This window comes from Triticum aestivum, chromosome 6B (genome assembly GCF_018294505.1).
Source record: "Triticum aestivum cultivar Chinese Spring chromosome 6B, IWGSC CS RefSeq v2.1, whole genome shotgun sequence".
In the NCBI taxonomy this organism is placed as follows: domain Eukaryota; kingdom Viridiplantae; phylum Streptophyta; class Magnoliopsida; order Poales; family Poaceae; genus Triticum; species Triticum aestivum.
Genome location: NC_057810.1, coordinates 499,995,348 through 500,013,425, shown reverse-complemented (window position 1 = coordinate 500,013,425; position 18,078 = coordinate 499,995,348).

Here is an 18,078-nt window from a genome sequence, read left to right as displayed (position 1 = left end):
TCGTCGGCCAGCTGCTTTGGGATCTTCTCCCGGAGTCGCTGGAGGGCCTTCGCCACACCTTTGAAGAACAAGCTGAGCTTGGCGCTGGGTTGGAGGTGCTCGTCGGAAGAATACCCGAGGTCCTCCATCCCCAGCTGTGCCAGCTCCCCGTCGATGGCGGCGGCAACATTCACGAGACCCTCGGTCCAGTGCTCCACAGTCTCCCTAAAAGCATTCTGGGCGGCAGCAGCACTCGCCAGCAGCGCCTCGTCGGCCTTGATCTTCTCCTTCAAGGCCACTTCCTGCTCCCTGGCGCCGTCCAGCGTCTTGGTCAAAGTGGCCAGCTTCAACTCAAGATCTGCGTTGGAGTCCTTGGCGGCGCTAAGCTCTTTGCTCCTCTCAGTGAGACGACCCTGCAGCTTGCCATGCGCGGCGGTGTCCTTCTCGCGCTCACGCTTGAGCGTGGCAAGCTCCTCGCCGCTCGCCTTGAGATCGGCCTCCAGCTGCGCCATCTTCGTCTCCAGCTCCTTCTTGGCGGCCTCGGCAGTTGCGGTAGCATACTTTGCTTCCTTGAGAGCCCCGCCAATTGCTTGCTCGCGCGCGGCAAGCTCCTCCTCGTGGCTGTCAAGGTTGACCTTGCGCTGCGCCAATTCGCCTTCCTACGCAGACAACTTCTTGGCAGCGAGCCGCTGTTGCTCTTCAACTTCAGCCTTCGTGAGGAGGAAAGTTTTCCGCTCCTCGGCAACCTGCTCCCGCTCCTCTGCCAGGGATCGGAGAGTTTCCTTCCTGAGACCTCGGAGCTCCTCAGCGCGCTTCTCAATGTCGACTCCCGCCCTCGCGACAAGTGCTTCTCGGGATTCCAGTTTGGCCTGTCGGGCGCGGTAAAGCAACAACAGCTTCTGCAGCAGCCACTCCTCCTCAGGCTCGTCGCCGCTGCTGCTTGGCGCGTCGACCAGCGTCAGCCCAGCGGAGGCGAGCACCTCCCCATCCAAGGTTTCTCCTTCGACCGACGCCCTGGAGCTTGATGAAGATGCCGTCGCCGGCCTTCAAATAGGCGCCGAGCTGGGGCTCTTCGGAGCCTGGCACTGCAGCAGCGGCGGAGGGATCGGCGGTCGGTGCAGCGCCTGGCGCTCCTGCAGCCTCGGGGCCGTCAGTGCGATCGCCGGATCCCTCGCCAGCTTCTACGGCGGCAGCTTTGGCGGCCTCTTCGCCGGTGGGATTACCAGCGCCGGCTTCTCCTTCAGTGGCAACAGCGTCGTCGGTATTGCTGTGCGCGCCATCCTCGCCGGCGACCTCGGTTTCCATCGGCTCCGTGGCAGATGGATCTGATGAACGGAAAAAGGAGAAAAGTCAAGCAAATATCCAAAAAGAAAATTAGAAGAAGAAGAGCCCAAGGGAAGTTTTCAAGCAAGAGGATTACCTGTGCTAGGATCTGCAGTCATGGTCTCAACCACCGGAGGATCACTGGTGCTGTCCCTTGCCGGAGAACTGTCCCTTGTCGGAGAACGCTCCCTTGCCGGGGAAGCCTCCCTTGGCGGTGTAGTCGAAGCAGATGGCACTTCGGGAGCGGCTTCCGGGCACTCCTGGTGAGGCTGCTCTGCTCCTACACAAACCAACAGTCAGATATCAGCAAAGAAAGATCACCCATGCGCGCCTGACAGCAGAAAGTAAACTATATACTTACGCTGGGGGCTGCGATGGGGGCTGCTTTGCGGAAAAGTTGCCGGGTCCGGCAAGGTGGTTTCGGACATGTCCCCTACTGTCGCAATGGGATCATCCTCGATGACAATCACCGGGGCCTTGGCTCTCTTCGCCGCTCTCTGGGCCAGCCTCCTGAAAAGGAATAGGTTCAGAGTAAAGCAAATCAGATACAAGACAAAGCAACAAAATTGAAGAGTTACAAGTACAGCAAAGAATCTTACTCTTCTTCTTCCTCGTCGGAGCTGAGCACGGAGAGATCGAAGTCCGGCTCGCCTCCGGTGCGACGAGGCGGAGGAGTAGGTTCCCTTGCCCGCTTGGCAGGGGCGGTAGCGGTGGACCGGGAAGACCCCGCCCCAGTTGCCGCATTGGTAACAGTGCTTGCCGCGGTAGAGCGTGTCGCGCAGCACGGCGGCTGTTGGCTCATTTGCCGCCCCGCTACATCCCCAGCCTTGCAGAGACGCCTTCTTGGTGGAGCTAGGGGCTCCGCTTGTGGCGAGCTGGCTGAAGATTCGGGCCCAACAAGCTCCCCCTCGCCGGGCTCGCTCGACTCGGCTTCAGGCCCGACAAGCTCTTCCTCGCTGGCGAACTCCTCTCGCTCGACAAGGCTTGCCGCCTCTGCTGCCTCTGCCTCCTCTACGGTGAACCCGAACTCGCCCGCGGCAGCTGCTGCCGCCGCCTCTTCCAGCCTGGTGGCGATGCGCTGCATCTCTGCATCGGTGGTGTCGCGAGTAAGGCTCTTCTGTTCATCAACGCGGACCGACACTTCTACCAAGCCATCAAAGAAATCCCGCACGACGTCGTCTACAGGCTCTTGCCAAGTTGGGACGATTCCATGCGAATCACACAGCGGCATCATTGCACGGATGTGGTCGAGCGAGGAGTTGTTGCACAATGGAACGACACCCCTCGGCAACATGAATGGATGTTGAGGATCGCGCTTGAACAGTTCCAGGAGCATCGCGTCCAGCTCCAGGACAATGAAGTTTAAGTTGAGGCCCGGGTGCAGCCTCATGATATCCGCCGAGTTCTGGAACTCCCAGGCGGGTCTCCTCCTCTCCTGCAGGGGGGCGATGCGGCGACGAAGAAAATGTGCGCCAACGGCGCCTACGGTGAGCCCGGAAAGCCTGAGGCGAAGGATCTGGGTGACGGCAATCTTCAGCCTATCGTCTTCCGGGGCCACTTTGCTCCAATCGTTGCCGCGCGCTATTGGGGCTTGTCGCGGGGCAGTAAATGGCTGCGGGTTCTCCTCGACAATCCAGCACCACTCTGCTCTCCATTCCTCCCACTTGCTGCGGAGCTCTCCCTCCAGATAAGCTTCCTTCTTGCCGACTCTCGAGATCCAGGCGATTCCGCCGGATAAAGGCTCTCCTCTCTCGACTCGGGGCATAAAGAAGTGGCGAAAAAGAGCTACGTTTGGATGGACTCCGACAAAGTTTTCACAGAGATGTGCGAAAACTGCCATGGTCAGAACGGCGTTGGGGGTGAAGTCAAGGAGGCGGAACCCGTAGGTGTTCATGATGTCACAGAAAAATTCAGAGAAGGGCGGGCAGAGCCCGCAGTAGAAGAACAACGCAAAGAAGGGGTATCCGTTCGGAGCCAGTTCCGAAGCGGCAGCTGGGAGTACCTTCGTGCGCGGATGCGCTCGCGTCTCCGTCGACCAGAAGAGGTAGTAGTACTCCCTCAGCTCCTTCGCGGCAAGCTGAGGGGGGAAGATGGCCCGCTCCTTTCGCAGCGCCGCGAGCCGCTGCGCCTCGACCGATTTCACGCCCTTCCCCTTGTCGACTTTTGGAGCCATGGTGGAGGTGGTGGGGGAGATCGACGGTGTTGGCGGTGCTGGTGGCAATGGGGGGCGGCGCACTGCTCTCTTTCGGCTTTGAGAAGAAGGGGTGGGGGAGCGGCGGAGATTTCCGAGATTGGAGTAGCAACCGGCGAGATGGGCGAACTGCCCCTGTTTCCCCTGCTTATAAAGAGGGAGGGGGCGGACATTCCGCCTTTCCGAATAAATAAACCACCCACGATCTCTCCCACGACACCGCATTCGACGCGTGCCGTTGGGGGAGGGCGTGGTGGATACGGAGTAAGATACGGCGTAACCCAGGCCGTGCATGCCCGTGCCCTGTTTTGGGCCTGGCCCAACAGCGCTCGGCACCGTGTGTGGCCCAGGCCCGGGGGCTCCTGTCGGTGTACTAGAGTAGGGGTACCCTAGTATCCCGAACTTGTGCACGGGCAGTTGCAGCACACCGCGGCAAGGCTTGCCGGGCGACCGCCAAGGTCCTCCGTGGTTACTTTGGAACCATTCAAGAACAAAGTATTCAAGCCGAGGAGACAAGGCCCCGGCAAGAGGAGCTTGCCGAGAAGGCCAACCAACGCATCACAAGGAACTTGCCGCGACGCGCCACGCGTCCCGGTAAGGCCCGGTGAGCGACAAGCTTCCGGGCGTGACAAGACAATATCCGCGGCAAGGCGCTTGCCGCGACAAGCTACCACTCAGTACCCGTGCTCCAGCACATCCACCAACGTATCGCCCTGAGGCCTTTCCAGACGCGCGTGGCAAGAGGCTGTGCAGCCAGCGGTGCGCGGTGGCAAGCGACGCTGACAAGACCGCCATCGTGGCGAACGGTGGCGCCCCTGACGGTCCTTTTTGCACTATTTGGGCGACGCAGACGGGCATTTAATGCCTTTGTCCCCTGCCGTCAAGGTTAGGTAGGATACACTATACAAGTAGTTGTACCAACCGCATTTCCTTTTCCATTTTTGCGCTTGTCTACGTTGCCACCTGTCGGAGACCCCTTGAGCATATAAAAGGTGGCCCATGCGCAACGTAGAGGGGGGTTCGAAACCAGAAAACACTCACGCTCGGTGTTGTTAGCAGCTGGTGCGTACTGTAGCACTCAGCGCTCCTGAGCAAGAACTCAATACAATCAGACAAGCAGCAATAGGAGTGTTATCTCTCCGGAGAGCTCCGAAGCTGGGTAAACTGCTCGTGTGTTTCGCCCCGATCCGCTCTTCGTGCGATCTCCGCCTCCCGCCGAACCGAAAGGGGCTCGGTCCGTCGGTCCCCATAGGTGTTCGTGGATCAGCTTCCCCGACAGTGATGTTCTGGGACAAAGAGTTGATAAGAAACTGAATGTTATTCATTATGCTAGTAAAACTCGAGATAGTGCTCAACGTAATTATGCTACTACTGAAAAAGAATTCTTAGTAGTGGTGTTTGCTTGTGATAAATTCTGATCTTACATTGTTGATTCTAAGGTAATTGTTGACATCGATCATACTACTATAAATATCATATGGAAAAGAAAGATGCTAAACCTAGACTCACTAGATGGGTTCTGTTGCTACAAGAATTTGATTTGCATATCACTGATAGAAAAGGAGCAGAGAACCCCGTAGCTGATAACTTGTCTAGGCTTGAAAATATTCTTGATGACCCACAACCTGTTAATGATAGTTTTCCTGATGAACAACTAGCTGCAATAAATGTTTCTAATAGTACACCTTGGTATCCTGACTATGCTAATTATATTGTTGCTAAATACATACCACCTAGCTTCACATACCAACAAAAAGAAAAAATTCTTCTATGATTTAAGACATTACTTTTGGGATGACCCACATTTTATAAAGAAGGAGTAGATGGTATAATTAGACGTTGTGTACCTGAGCATGAACAGGAACAAATCCTACGGAAATGTTACTCTGAACCTTACGGAGGACATCACGTGTGAGATAGAACCGCTCATAAGGTATTGCAATCTGGTTTTTATTGTCCTACTCTCTTGAAGGATGCACGTAAGTTTTTATCATCTTGTGAGGAATGCCAAAGAATAGGTAATATCGGTAAGCATCAAGAAATGCCTATGAATTATTCACTTGTTGTTGAACCATTTGATGTTTGGGGATTTGATTTTATGGGACCTTTTTCTTCCTCTAATGGGTATACACATATTTTTGTTGTTGTTGATTATGTTACTAAGTGGGTATAAGCTATTCCAACCAGTAGTGCTGATCACAACATCTCTATTAAAATGCTTAAGGAAGTTATTTTTCCAAGGTTTGGAGTCCCTAGATATTTAATGAGTGATGGTGGTTCACACTTTATTCATGGTGCTTTCCGTAAAATGCTTACTAAGTATGATGTTAACCATATAATTGCATCACCTTATCATCCTCAATCTACTGGTCAAGTTGAACTTAGCAATAGAGAAATAAAACTAATTTTAGAAAAGACTGTTAATAGGTCCCGAAAGATATGGTCTAAAAATTAGATGATGCACTTTGGGCTTATAGAACAGCATATAAAAATCCTATGGGTATGTCTCCATACAAAATGGTTTATGGAAAAGCTTGTCATTTGCCTCTTGAGTTAGAACATAAAGCATATTGGGCCATTAAAGAAATCAACTATGATTTCAAACTTGCCGGTGAAAAGAGGTTATTTGATATTATCTCATTAGATGAATGGAGAACCCAAGCTTATGAAAATGCAAAGTTATTCAAATAAAAAGTTAAAAGATTGCATGACAAAAGAATCCAAAAGCGTGAGTTCAAAGTTGGAGAATATGTTCCTTTGTTCAACTCTCGTTTCAGATTCTTTGCAGGAAAACTCCCCTCCAAATGGGAAGGACCCTATGCCATCGAGGAGGTTTATCGGTCCAGAGCTATCAAAATAAATAATGCTGAAGGTACCAAGATAAAAAAGTCTTTATATACCTCCCGAACTTGTTGACCTCCGTATCACGGAGAAATCTCCTGTTTTCTTTTCTTGCTGTTTTCTGTCAGATCTGTTGAGCCAGGCATCATGTCTTCTCCCTCCTCCAACACTGAAGAAGGTGAAGCTTGGTTGGTTCAGGTAGAATCCAAGGGAGAGGAATTTGAAGAGATCGTTATGGAGAAAGATGAGGGGGACTCATTCGGAATTCACCCTCCGGCCTCTGAGAGAGGGACTCTGGCTGGCATCTCCACTCATCCTAACCCCCATCAAGCCATGAGGTCCCTAAACAATAGAAGGCCCAAGAGATCAGGAAGAACTCCCTACAAGGAGGCCTCTACTGTTGGAAATATTCGCTAGAGGCAATAATAAAATGGTTATTATTATATTTCCTTGTTCATGATAATTGTCTATTGTTCATGCTATAATTGTATTAACTGGAAACCGTAATACATGTGTGAATACATAGACCACAACATGTCCCTAGTGAGCCTCTAGTTGACTAGCTTGTTGATCAATAGATGGTTATGGTTTCCTGACCATGGACATTGGATGTCATTGATAATGGGATCACATCATTAGGAGAATGATGTGATGGACAAGACCCAATCCTAAGCATAGCACAAGATCGTGTAGTTCGTTTGCTAAGAGCTTTTCTAATGTCAAGTATCATTTCCTTAGAACATGAGATTGTGTAACTCTCGGATACCGTAGGAATGCTTTGGGTGTACCAAACGTCACAACGTAACTGGGTGGCTATAAAGGTGAACTACATGTATCTCTGAAAGTGTCTGTTGGGTTGGCACGAATCGAGACTGGGATTTGTCACTCCGATGATGGAGAGGTATCTCTGGGCCCACTCGGTAATGCATCATCATAATGAGCTCAATGTGACTAAGTAGTTAGTCACGGGATCATGCATTACGGAACTAGTAAAGTGACTTGCCGGTAACGAGATTGAACGAGGTATTGGGATACCGGCGATCGAATCTCGGGCAAGTAACGTACCGATTGACAAAGGGAATTGCATACGGGATTGCTTGAATCCTTGACATCGTGGTTCATCCGATGAGATCATCGTGGAACATGTGGGAGCCAACATGGGTATCCAGATCCCGCTGTTTGTTATTGGCCAGAGAGCTGTCTCGGTCATGTCTGCATGATTCCCGAACCCGTAGGGTCTACACACTTAAGGTTCGGTGACGCTAGAGTTGTTATGGGAATTAGTGTGCAGTTACCGAATGTTGTTCGGAGTCCCGGATGAGATCTCGGACGTCACGAGGAGTGCCGGAATGGTCCGGAGGTAAAGATTAATATATGGGAAGTCCTATTTTGGCCACCAGAAAATGTTCGGGATTTTTCGGTATTGTACCAGGAAGGTTCTAGAGGGTTCTGGAGTGGGGCCCACCAGCATGGGGGGACCCACATGAACGTGGGTAGTGGGGGCAAGGCCCCACACCCCTGGTCAAGGCGCACTAAGATCCCCCTTAGAAGGAATAAGATCATATCCCGAAGGGATAAGATCAAGATCCCTAAAAAGGGGGGATAACAAAAGGTGGGGAAGGAAATGATGGGATTTCTTTCCTCCCACCTTTGCCAACGCCCCAATAGACTTGGAGGGCAAGAAACCAGCCCCCTCCACCCCTATATATAGTGGGGAGGCGCATGGGAGCTTCACCCTTGCCCCTGGTGCAGCCCTCTCCCTCCCCAACACCTCCTCCTCCTCCGTAGTGCTTGGCGAAGCCCTGCCGGAGAACTGCGAGCTCCACCACCACGCCGTCGTGCTGCCGGAGCTCTCCCTCAACTTCTCCTCTCCCCTTGCTGGATCAAGAAGGAGGAGACATCCCCGGGCTGTACATGTGTTGAATGCGGAGGCGCCGTTGTTCGGCGCTTAGATCAGAATCAACCACGATCTGAATCGCTACGAGTACGACTCCTTCATCCGCGTTCTTGTAATGCTTCCACATCGCAATCTTCAAGGGTATGAAGATGCACTCCCCTCTCTCTCATTGCTAGTATGTCCATAGATTGATCTTGGTGATGCGTAGAAATTTTTTAATTTCTACAACGATCCCCAACATCTACACAGGTTACATCAAAACAATTTTCACAATTTGATTCATAATTATGGGTTCGAAAACACTCCTCGTGTGCATATACCGTCCAATTGGGACATATCTCGTCCAAGACAAAGTGATGTAGGGACAAACTCTTGGGGTCCGGAAAATAAACATATCATGGCTGAAGTAGAGACGAACACTGAGCTGCTTCATCAAGCTCTTCAAAAGATTCACAGCTTAAGAGATACACTCAGAGATGTATTAGACCAGATTGCCTCTACTTCATCATCACCGCATTCTTCTTCACCACCAAAAGAAAACTGAGTACGGGTATGGGCACTCCCCTTGGCTTTCGCCAAGCTTGGGGGAGGTGCCCCGGTATCATATCATCTCCACTATCTTTTGCCTTTACTTTCTTAGTTCGATCCATGGTTATCTTTTGCTATTAGATAAATAAAAGTTTAGTTCGATCCATTCTTTTTGTGAGTTTGCTTAGTGATCAATCTTTGTAATCGTGTGCGAGATATATAATAAAGTTCAATTTTAGTTTTGCCTTCTTTACTTTCTTGTTTCAATAAAAAGAAAGGAAATAAAAGAAAAAGATCATATGCTAATCTTATGGTAAGTGATGACATTACAGAAGGAAAAGTATAAGTAGAAAATTTTATTGTAGATTGACAAACATAGCATTGGTCAATGATGCAACGCATGAAAGAATTAATAAGGGAATAGAAAATTCACATATAAATATACTATCCTGGAAATCTTTTATGATTGTGAGCACCCATGAAAATATTATATGCAAAAAATTGTTGATGTTGGACAAGGAAGACAACTTAATGATTTATGTTTGTTCATATTCACATAGAAGTTATATTGTCATAGATCCTTCAACATGTGGTGTTTGCCCCTATCTTTTCTAGCCAAAAACTCCACACTAAGTAGAGATACTACTTGTGCATCCAAAACCCTAAAACCCAAATCTCGTTTGCGAGTCCACCATACCTACCTACGGATTGAGTAAGACCCATCAAGTAAGGTGTCATCGATGCAAAAAGGGAAATGAAAATTGCTTCTAAAAGTGTGAGATCATTTAGTGTAAGGCAAAATTGAGCATTGTACGAACTTGTGATGGTGAGGAATAAAAGCGACAGACTGCATAATAAAGGTTACCATCACAAGGGGAAATATAACATGATGTTCTCTTGCACTAAGGGGTTAAGCATACAAACAAAAAGCACATGGAAACCTCTGCTTCCCTCTATGAGGGGCCTATCTTTTACTTTCATGTATTTACTTTCATGCAAGAGTCAAAGTTTTTCCCTCTATTCCTTTTATTTTTGTCCTTTGGCAAGCATCATGTGGGGAGGAAAGATCTAGGCACATATATCCAGTTGAATATGGGTAGCATGAGTTATTATTGTTGACATCACCCTTGAGGTGAGTGCGTTGGGAGGTGAAACTATAAACCCCTATCTTTCTATGTGTCCGGTTGAACCGTTTTGTTCATGTGTACAATGTGAGTGTTAGCAATTATAGAAGACTAAATGATGGTTGAGTAAGTGGACTTGCTTAAAGGCTTCGATACGCGACCCTTCTTGAAAGATGATGAATTGTAGTTGCAAAGTTGATTGAGAACATAGTTTGTTGGTTTCCAATAGAGTTATGCTTTATACTTCGATGTTGTGATGAATTGTCACTTGTTCATGAGAAGTCTATGATAAAAGTTCTATGATAAAAGTATTATGTTAAAGTTTGTTGCTGTTATAATAAGTCACATGATGCTGCTATGTCCGTATTATTGTTTTTATCGACACCTCTCACTCTCTAAGCATGTGGACATGTTTTTCGATTTCGGTTATCGCTTGAGGACAAGCAAGGTCTAAGCTTGGGAGAGTTGATACGTCCATTTTGCATCATGTTTTCCTACTATTATTTATGTTATTTTATTGTATAATAATGCTTTTTAGAGTAATTCTAATGCCTTTTCTCTCATAATATGGAAGGTATGCACAAAGGGGGAGAATTCTGGCGCTGGAAATCTGGACCTGAAAAAGCTACATCAAGCTACCTATTCTGCACATCCAAATGAGCTAAAACTTCCCGGGGATTTTTTATGGAATATTTAAGGATTATTGGAGAAAATAAGTACCAGAGGGGGCCCACCAGGTGGGCACAACCCAGCTGGGTGCGCTAGGAGGCCTAGGCGCGCCCTGGTGGGTGCTGCCCTCCTCGACCCACCTTCGGTGCCCATCTTCTGGTATATAAGTCATTTTGACCAAGAAAAAATCAGAGGAGGACTTTTGGGATGAAGCGCCACCGCCTCGAGGAGGAACTTGGACAGGAGCACTTTTGCCCTTCGGTGGAGCGATTCTGCCGGGGGAACCTCCCCCCTCCCCCCGGAGGGAAAAATCATCGTTATCATCATCACCAACAACTCTCCCATCTTGGGGAGGGCTATCTTCATCAACATCTTCAACAACACCAACTCCTCTCAAACCCTAGTTCATCTCTTGTGTTCAATCTTTGTACCAAAACTATAGATTGGTGCTTGTGGGTGACTAGTAGTGTTGATTACATCTTGTAGTTGATTACTATATGGCTTATTTGGTGGAAGATTATATGATCAGATCCATTATGCTATTTAATACCCCTCTGATCTTGAGCTTGATTATCATTTGTGAGTAGTTACTTTCGTTCTTGAGGTCACGGGAGAAATCATGTTGCAAGTAATCATGTGAACTTGATATGTGTTTGATATTTTGATGATATGTATGTTGTCATTCTCTTAGTGGTGTCATGTGAACGTCGACTAAATCACATTTCACCATATTTGGGCCTAAGGGAATGCATTGTGGAGTAGTTATTAGATGGTGGGTTGCGAGAGTGATAGAAGCTTAAACCCCAGTTTATGCGCTATTCCGTAAGGGACCGATTGGATCCAAAAGTTTAATGCTATGGTTAGAATTTATTCTTAATACTTTTCTCGTAGTTGTAGATGCTTGCGAGAGGGTTAATCATAAGTAGGAGGTTTGTTCAAGTAAGAACAACACCTAAGCACCGGTCCACCCACATATCAAATTATCAAAGTACCGAACACGAATTAAGCCAACACAATGAAAGTGACTAGATGAAATTCCCATGTACCCTCAAGAACACTTTGCTTATCATAAGAGACCGATTTGGCGTGTACTTTGCCTCAAAAGGATTGGGCTACCTTGCTGCACTTTTGTTACTACTATCGTTACTTGCTCGTTGCAAATTATCCTACTATCAAACTACTCCGCTACTTCCAATTTTAGCACTTGCAGACATTACCTTGCTGAAAACCACTTGTCATTTCCTTCTACTCCTCGTTGGGTTCGACACTCTTACTTATCGAAAAGGCTAAAATTGACCCCATATACTTGTGGGTTGATAATCCCCAAGTGCAGGGAATCATCGTACTAATTTCCAAAGGTGGAAGTGATAAGTATGGAGTGTCGAACGCACAACGAGCTAAAGGTAAGATCAATATTCTCTCAAGCCCTATCTGCCACTGATACGACTCTACGTACACCGAACGTTTGCTTCCAACTAGAAACGAGAAATAAACTACGTTGTGGGTATGAAGAGGATAACTTTGTGTGATATCGGAGAGCTAAAATATAAAAGTAGGTGCTATTAACATAAAGTTAGAATATATTACTAAATATTATAAATAGCGAGTGTGGAATAATGGTGGATCGGTGTGCGGAATTGTCCTAGGCAATTGTTAACAAGATTGATAGTCGTCATTGCAATTTCATATGAGGGAGAGACATAAGCTAACATACTTTCTCTACTTGGATCATATGCACTTATGATAGGAACTCTAGCAAGCGTCCGCAACTAATAAAGATCATTAAGGTAAAACCCAACCATAGCATTAAAGCATCAAGTCCCCTTTTATCCCATACGCAACAACCCCCTTACTCGGGTTTGTGTTTCAGTCACTCACCAACCCACTATAAGCGAATCATGAACGTATTGCAACACCCTACAGCGGGAATCCCTCACGCTTGCGCGACACGGAGGGCACCATAGGACAGCACCAAGATAAAACATACAACTCGTACCAATCTAGATCATCAATCAACCCAAGGACAAAAGATATCTACTCAAAACATCATAGGATGGCAACACATCATTGAATCATAATATGCGGCATAAAGCACCATGTTCAAGTAGGGATTACAGCGGGGTGTGGGAGAGTGGACCGCGTAAAAGAGATCAGGATGGTGATGATGATGGTGATGTTGATGAAGCCGATCACCGCGGCGATGATTCCCCTCCCGATGGCACTCCGGTGCCACCAAGAGAGAGGAGGAGAGGTTCTCCCCCTTGTGCTTCCTCCTCCATGGCTTCCACCCTCTGGTCCTTGGCCTTCATGGTGATGATGGCCCCTCCGAGATACTCCTCCATGGCCTCTGGTGATGATGGCCCCCTCCGGCAGGGTGCCAAAGAGGGCCTAGATTGATTTCTCGTGGCTACAGAGGCTCGCGGCGGTGGAACTTCCGATCTAGGTTATTTTTCGAAGGTTTCTGTATCTATAGGAATTTTTGGTGTAGGTTTCACATCAGGGGGGTCTCCGGGCTGTCCACGAGATAGGGGGGCGCGCCCTAGGGGGTGGGCGCGCCCCCCACCCCCGTGGGCAGCCCGAGACTCTTCTGGCCCAACTCCGATGCTCCGTGGTCTTCTTTTGGTCCATAAAAATCCTCGAAAATTGGCACGTCAATTGGACTCCATTTGGTATTCCTTTTCTGTAAAACTCAAAAACAAGGAGAAAACAGGAACTGGCACTGGGCTCTAGGTTAATAGGTTAGTCCCAAAGATCATATAAAATGGCATATAAATGCATATAAAACATCATAGATGGATAATATAATAGCATGAATACTTCATAAATTATAGATATGTTGGAGACGTATCATGGGTCATCAAGGCTATTTTTTGGCACCGTTGCCGGGGAATGAAGCGCTCTTGGTAAGTGGAAATTAGTAAGGAAACATTATTACTACGTGGTGAAATTTATTGTCACTTGCTACTATGGAAAACAATCCTTTGAGGGGTTTGTTCAGGGTATCTTCGCCTCGTCCGGAACCAAAATTAGTTGCCCCTCAACCTACTGCACCCACTAAAAATATTGAATATGAAATTCCTTTGGGTATGATAGAACAACTGCTAGCTAATCCTTATGCTGGAGATGGAACCGAACATCCTGATATGCACTTGATATATGTGGATGAAATTTGTGGACTGTTTAAGCTTGCAGGTTTGCCCAGAGATGAAGCTAAGAAGAAGGTTTTCCATTTATCTTTGAAGGGAAAGCATTGACATGGTATAGGCTATACGATGATATTGGATCTTGGAACTGGAATCGGTTGAAATCGGAATTTCATCAAAAAAATTATCATATGCATCTAGTTCATCCCGATTGGAATTATATATATAATTTTTGGCCTCATGATGGAGAAAGTATCACTCTAGCTTGGGTGAGGCTTAATTCAATGTTATATTCATGCCCCAATCATGAGCTTTCAAGAGAGATTATTATTCAAAAAAATTATGCTCGGCTTTCTTGTAATGATCAATCCATGCTCGATACTTCTTGTACTGGTTCTTTTATGAAGAAGACTATTGAATTCCGGTGGGACCTTTTGGAAAGAATTAAACACAACTCTGAAGATTGGTAACTCGATGAAGGTAAAGAGTCAGGTATTGAACCTAAGTTTGATTGTGTTAAATATTTTATGAATACCGAAGCTTTTCAAAAGTTTAGCACTAAATATGGACTTGACTCTGAGATAGTAGCCTCCTTTTGTGAATATTTTTCTACTCATGTTGATCTCCCTAAGGATCAGTAGTTTAAATATCACTCACCTATTAAGGAAGAAGTTAAAGAACCGGTAAAAGCTAAAGAAGAAACTATCATTTACAATGTTGATCCAGTTGTTCCCACCACTTATATTGAAAAACCACGTTTCCCTGTTAGGATGAAGGAACATGCTAAAGCTTCAACCGTGGTTAAGAAAAGTTATGTTAGAACACCCAAACCATATGAACATATCAGAGTTAAACCTAGTGTTGCTATGGTTAAAGATCTCTTAGTCGATAATATTGATGGGAATGTTATTTACTTCTGTGATGAAGCTTCTAGAATTGCCAAACCTGATAAAAAGGATAAACATAGACCAGTTGTTGGCATGCCTGTTGTCTCAGGTAAGATAGGAGATCATTGTTATCATGGGTTATGGGACCTAGGTGCTAGTGTGAGTGCTATTCCTTTCTCTCTATATCAAGAAATTACGGATGAAATAGCACCTACTGAAATAGAAGGCATAGATGTCACTATTAATGTTGCCAATAGAGATACTATATCACCTATTGGGATTCTTAGAGATGTTGAAGTCTTGTGTGGGAAAATAAAATACCCTACTGATTTTCTTGTTCTTAGCTCCTTACAAGATGATTTTTGTCCCATTATTTTTGGTAGACCTTTCTTGAACACCATCAATGCTAAAATAAATTGTGAGAAACAAACTATCGATGTTAGCTTTGGTGATGAATCTTATGAATTTAATTTCCCCAAGTTTAGTAGACAACCTCATAATAAAGATTTGCCTAGTAAGGATGAAATTATTGTTCTTGCTTCTATTGCTGTGCCTCCTACTGATCCTTTGGAACAATACTTGCTAGACCATGAAAATGGTTTGCAAATGCGTGAAAGAAATGAAATAGATAGAATCTTCTTCAAACAACAACCTCTGCTTAGACACAATTTGCCTATTGAAACTCTAGGAGGTCCTCCTCCACCTAAAGGTGATCCTGTGTTTGAATTAAAACAATTGCCAGGCACTTTGAAATATGCTTATCTCGGTGAGAAAAAGATATATCCTGTTATTATTAGTGCTAACCTTTCAGAACATGAAGAAAGATTATTGCAAGTTCTAAGGAAGCACCGAGCTACTATTGGATATACTCTTGATGATCTTAAGGGCATTAGTCCCACTCTGTGTCAGCACAAGATTAATATGGAACCTGGTGCTAAACCCGTTGTTGATCACCAATGTCGGTTAAATACGAAAATGAAAGAAGTGGTAAGAACAGAAATATTGAAACTTCTAGAAGCAGGTATAATCTATCCCATAGCTGATAGTAAATGGCTAAGTCCTGTTCATTGTGTCCCTAAGAAGAGAGGTATGACTGTTGTTCCTAATGATAAGAATGAGCTCATTCCACAAAGAATTGTCACAGGCTATAGAATGGTAATTGATTATAGAAAATTAAATAAAGCAACTAGAAAAGATCATTACCCTCTGCCTTTTATCGATCAAATGTTAGAAAGATTATCTGAGCACACACATTTTTGCTTTCTTGATGGATATTCTTGTTTTTCACAAATACCTGTTTTACAACCTCATCAAGAAAAGACCACTTTCACTTGTCCTTTTGGAACCTTTGCTTGTAGATGTATGCCTTTTGGTTTATGTAATGCACCTGCTACCTTTCAAAGATGTATGGCTGCTATATTATCTGATTTTTGTGAAAATATTGTTGAGGTTTTCATGGATGACTTATCCGTTTATGGGAAGTCTGTAACATCCCAAAATTCTAAATTTTGGAATGTTATATTAAATAGATAGTTTTGATTGATTGTTTGATTGATTGTGTGAAGTTGAGTGAAACTTGAAACTTTTTGAAAGTTAAATGAGAGGGAATAATATGACTTTCCCAAAACTTTCACTTTGCTTTCTGATCTCCATGAATTCAAATTCTTTTGAACTACAAAACCCTAGAGAGAAGATGACATGACTTCTTCCATTTCAATAAATGAAAAGGGTTTTGAAAAGATTTGAATTTCATTTGTAAATATTTCAAATTTAGAAACTTCAAGAAACTCAATGATTTTCATGAGGGAAGATAAAATGACTTCTTCAAACATATGAAATATGAGTTGGGAGTTTAAAAGAAATCCAATTTAAAGTCCTTTTGAAATTATTTTTAATTGGGAGTTATTTGGATTTATTTCAAATTATGTTTCTCCAAAAATATAATATATGGAAATTAGGGTAAAATGATTCCCTACATCAGAAAATTGGAGAGAAATAAATTTGAATTATTTTTGGAATTTTTTAAAATGATTTTAGTTGGATTTTATTAGAGCAGTAGCACTGTTTGAATTATTTAAATTAGTGTGAATTTTATTTGATGTTAGAAAAATGTTCATGCTGTAGGAAATAATTTTCTGAAAATTTTGATATATTATATGCCTAGGTTCTAATTTTTTTTGTTTTTGTTTATCTTCGTTGCGTTAAAACAAAAAAAAAGAGAATCCTCGCCAAACTTGGCCGGCCCAACAGGGCGCGAGCCCAGCCCAGCGCCCGCGCCGCCTCGCCCGATGTCCCCGACCGGGACTCCTTCCGAGTCCGGCCGGCGCACGCGATCCGCCGCTGCCGTGGCCGACCCGGGCACCTCCGCGCCGCCTTTGGCCTCCTTCTACAAATCCAGAGCCCCGGCCCCGCTTCTCTCTCCTCCTTGCATCGCCGCCGCTGCCACCGCCGCCGGAGGCTGCAGCCGTCGCCCTCGTCGCCGTCGACCGCCGCCAATGCCACCACAGCAACCGCCGCTCCACGCCGCCCCTCCTCGTGCTCCTCGCTGCCTTCCCCGACGCCCGGAGCCACCGCCCCGACCGAAGACGATCCACCGCTGCTCTCCCGCGTCGCCGGACTTCGCCGCCGCCGCCGCGGTAACCGCCGCCCCTCCTTGTCCGTCCGATCTGGATCTAAGGATCCAGATCCATTTGTTTTTTTTCTTTCTCTAAGCGTTTTCTATTTGGAAAGCGTTCGTTAGCTTAGGCTCTGGAGCGAACGATAGTCGTTCGTTAGCGTTCGGTAGCGAACGTTCATTCGGTATAGTTTTTCTTTTTATTTTTTTTATTTTCGGCCAGGGACTTAGTTGTAGTTGTTTTAATTTACAATTTAGTCCCTGTTCTTCAAACATTCACGACTTTTTACTCATTAGTCCAAATCCAACGAAACCAATGCCCACTTCTTTGTTATGATCTCCTCTATCCAGATAATAAACTTAAACATATTTTTTGAAAGTTTAAAATTTGAATTCAAACAGTTTAGTATTAAAACTTTGTTTGATCGTAACTTGAGTTTTATAACTCCGTTTGAGTTGATTCTTTTTGCAAATCGAAGATCTTGAACTAAACTTTCTGATAAGGCCAAATTCGATCAATTTTGGTACTGTTAGAAATTGTTTTCTGTTGCAAGCGTTATTTTCTTGGTTTTGGAGTTTTCCGAGCTGTGTTTTCGTTCTTTCCGATCTTTTGAGTGATTGCTTATGTGTGGTTACTATTGCTTTCAGGCGATAGATTGAACGGAGTATGACGAATAGAACTATCAGGAGTTGAGTGCGAGTCATCTTCATCAACAGTACAGGCAAGTAACACTTTGATCATACCTCTTTCATACCCAGTTTTATTGCATTAGATCAATCCTCAAACATTGCATGATTAGGATCTAACCAATATGTGGGTTTTGGGAAGTAGATGAGGTAGTACCTATTTCCAGTTTTATTATCAAACCCTGGGAGTTACTT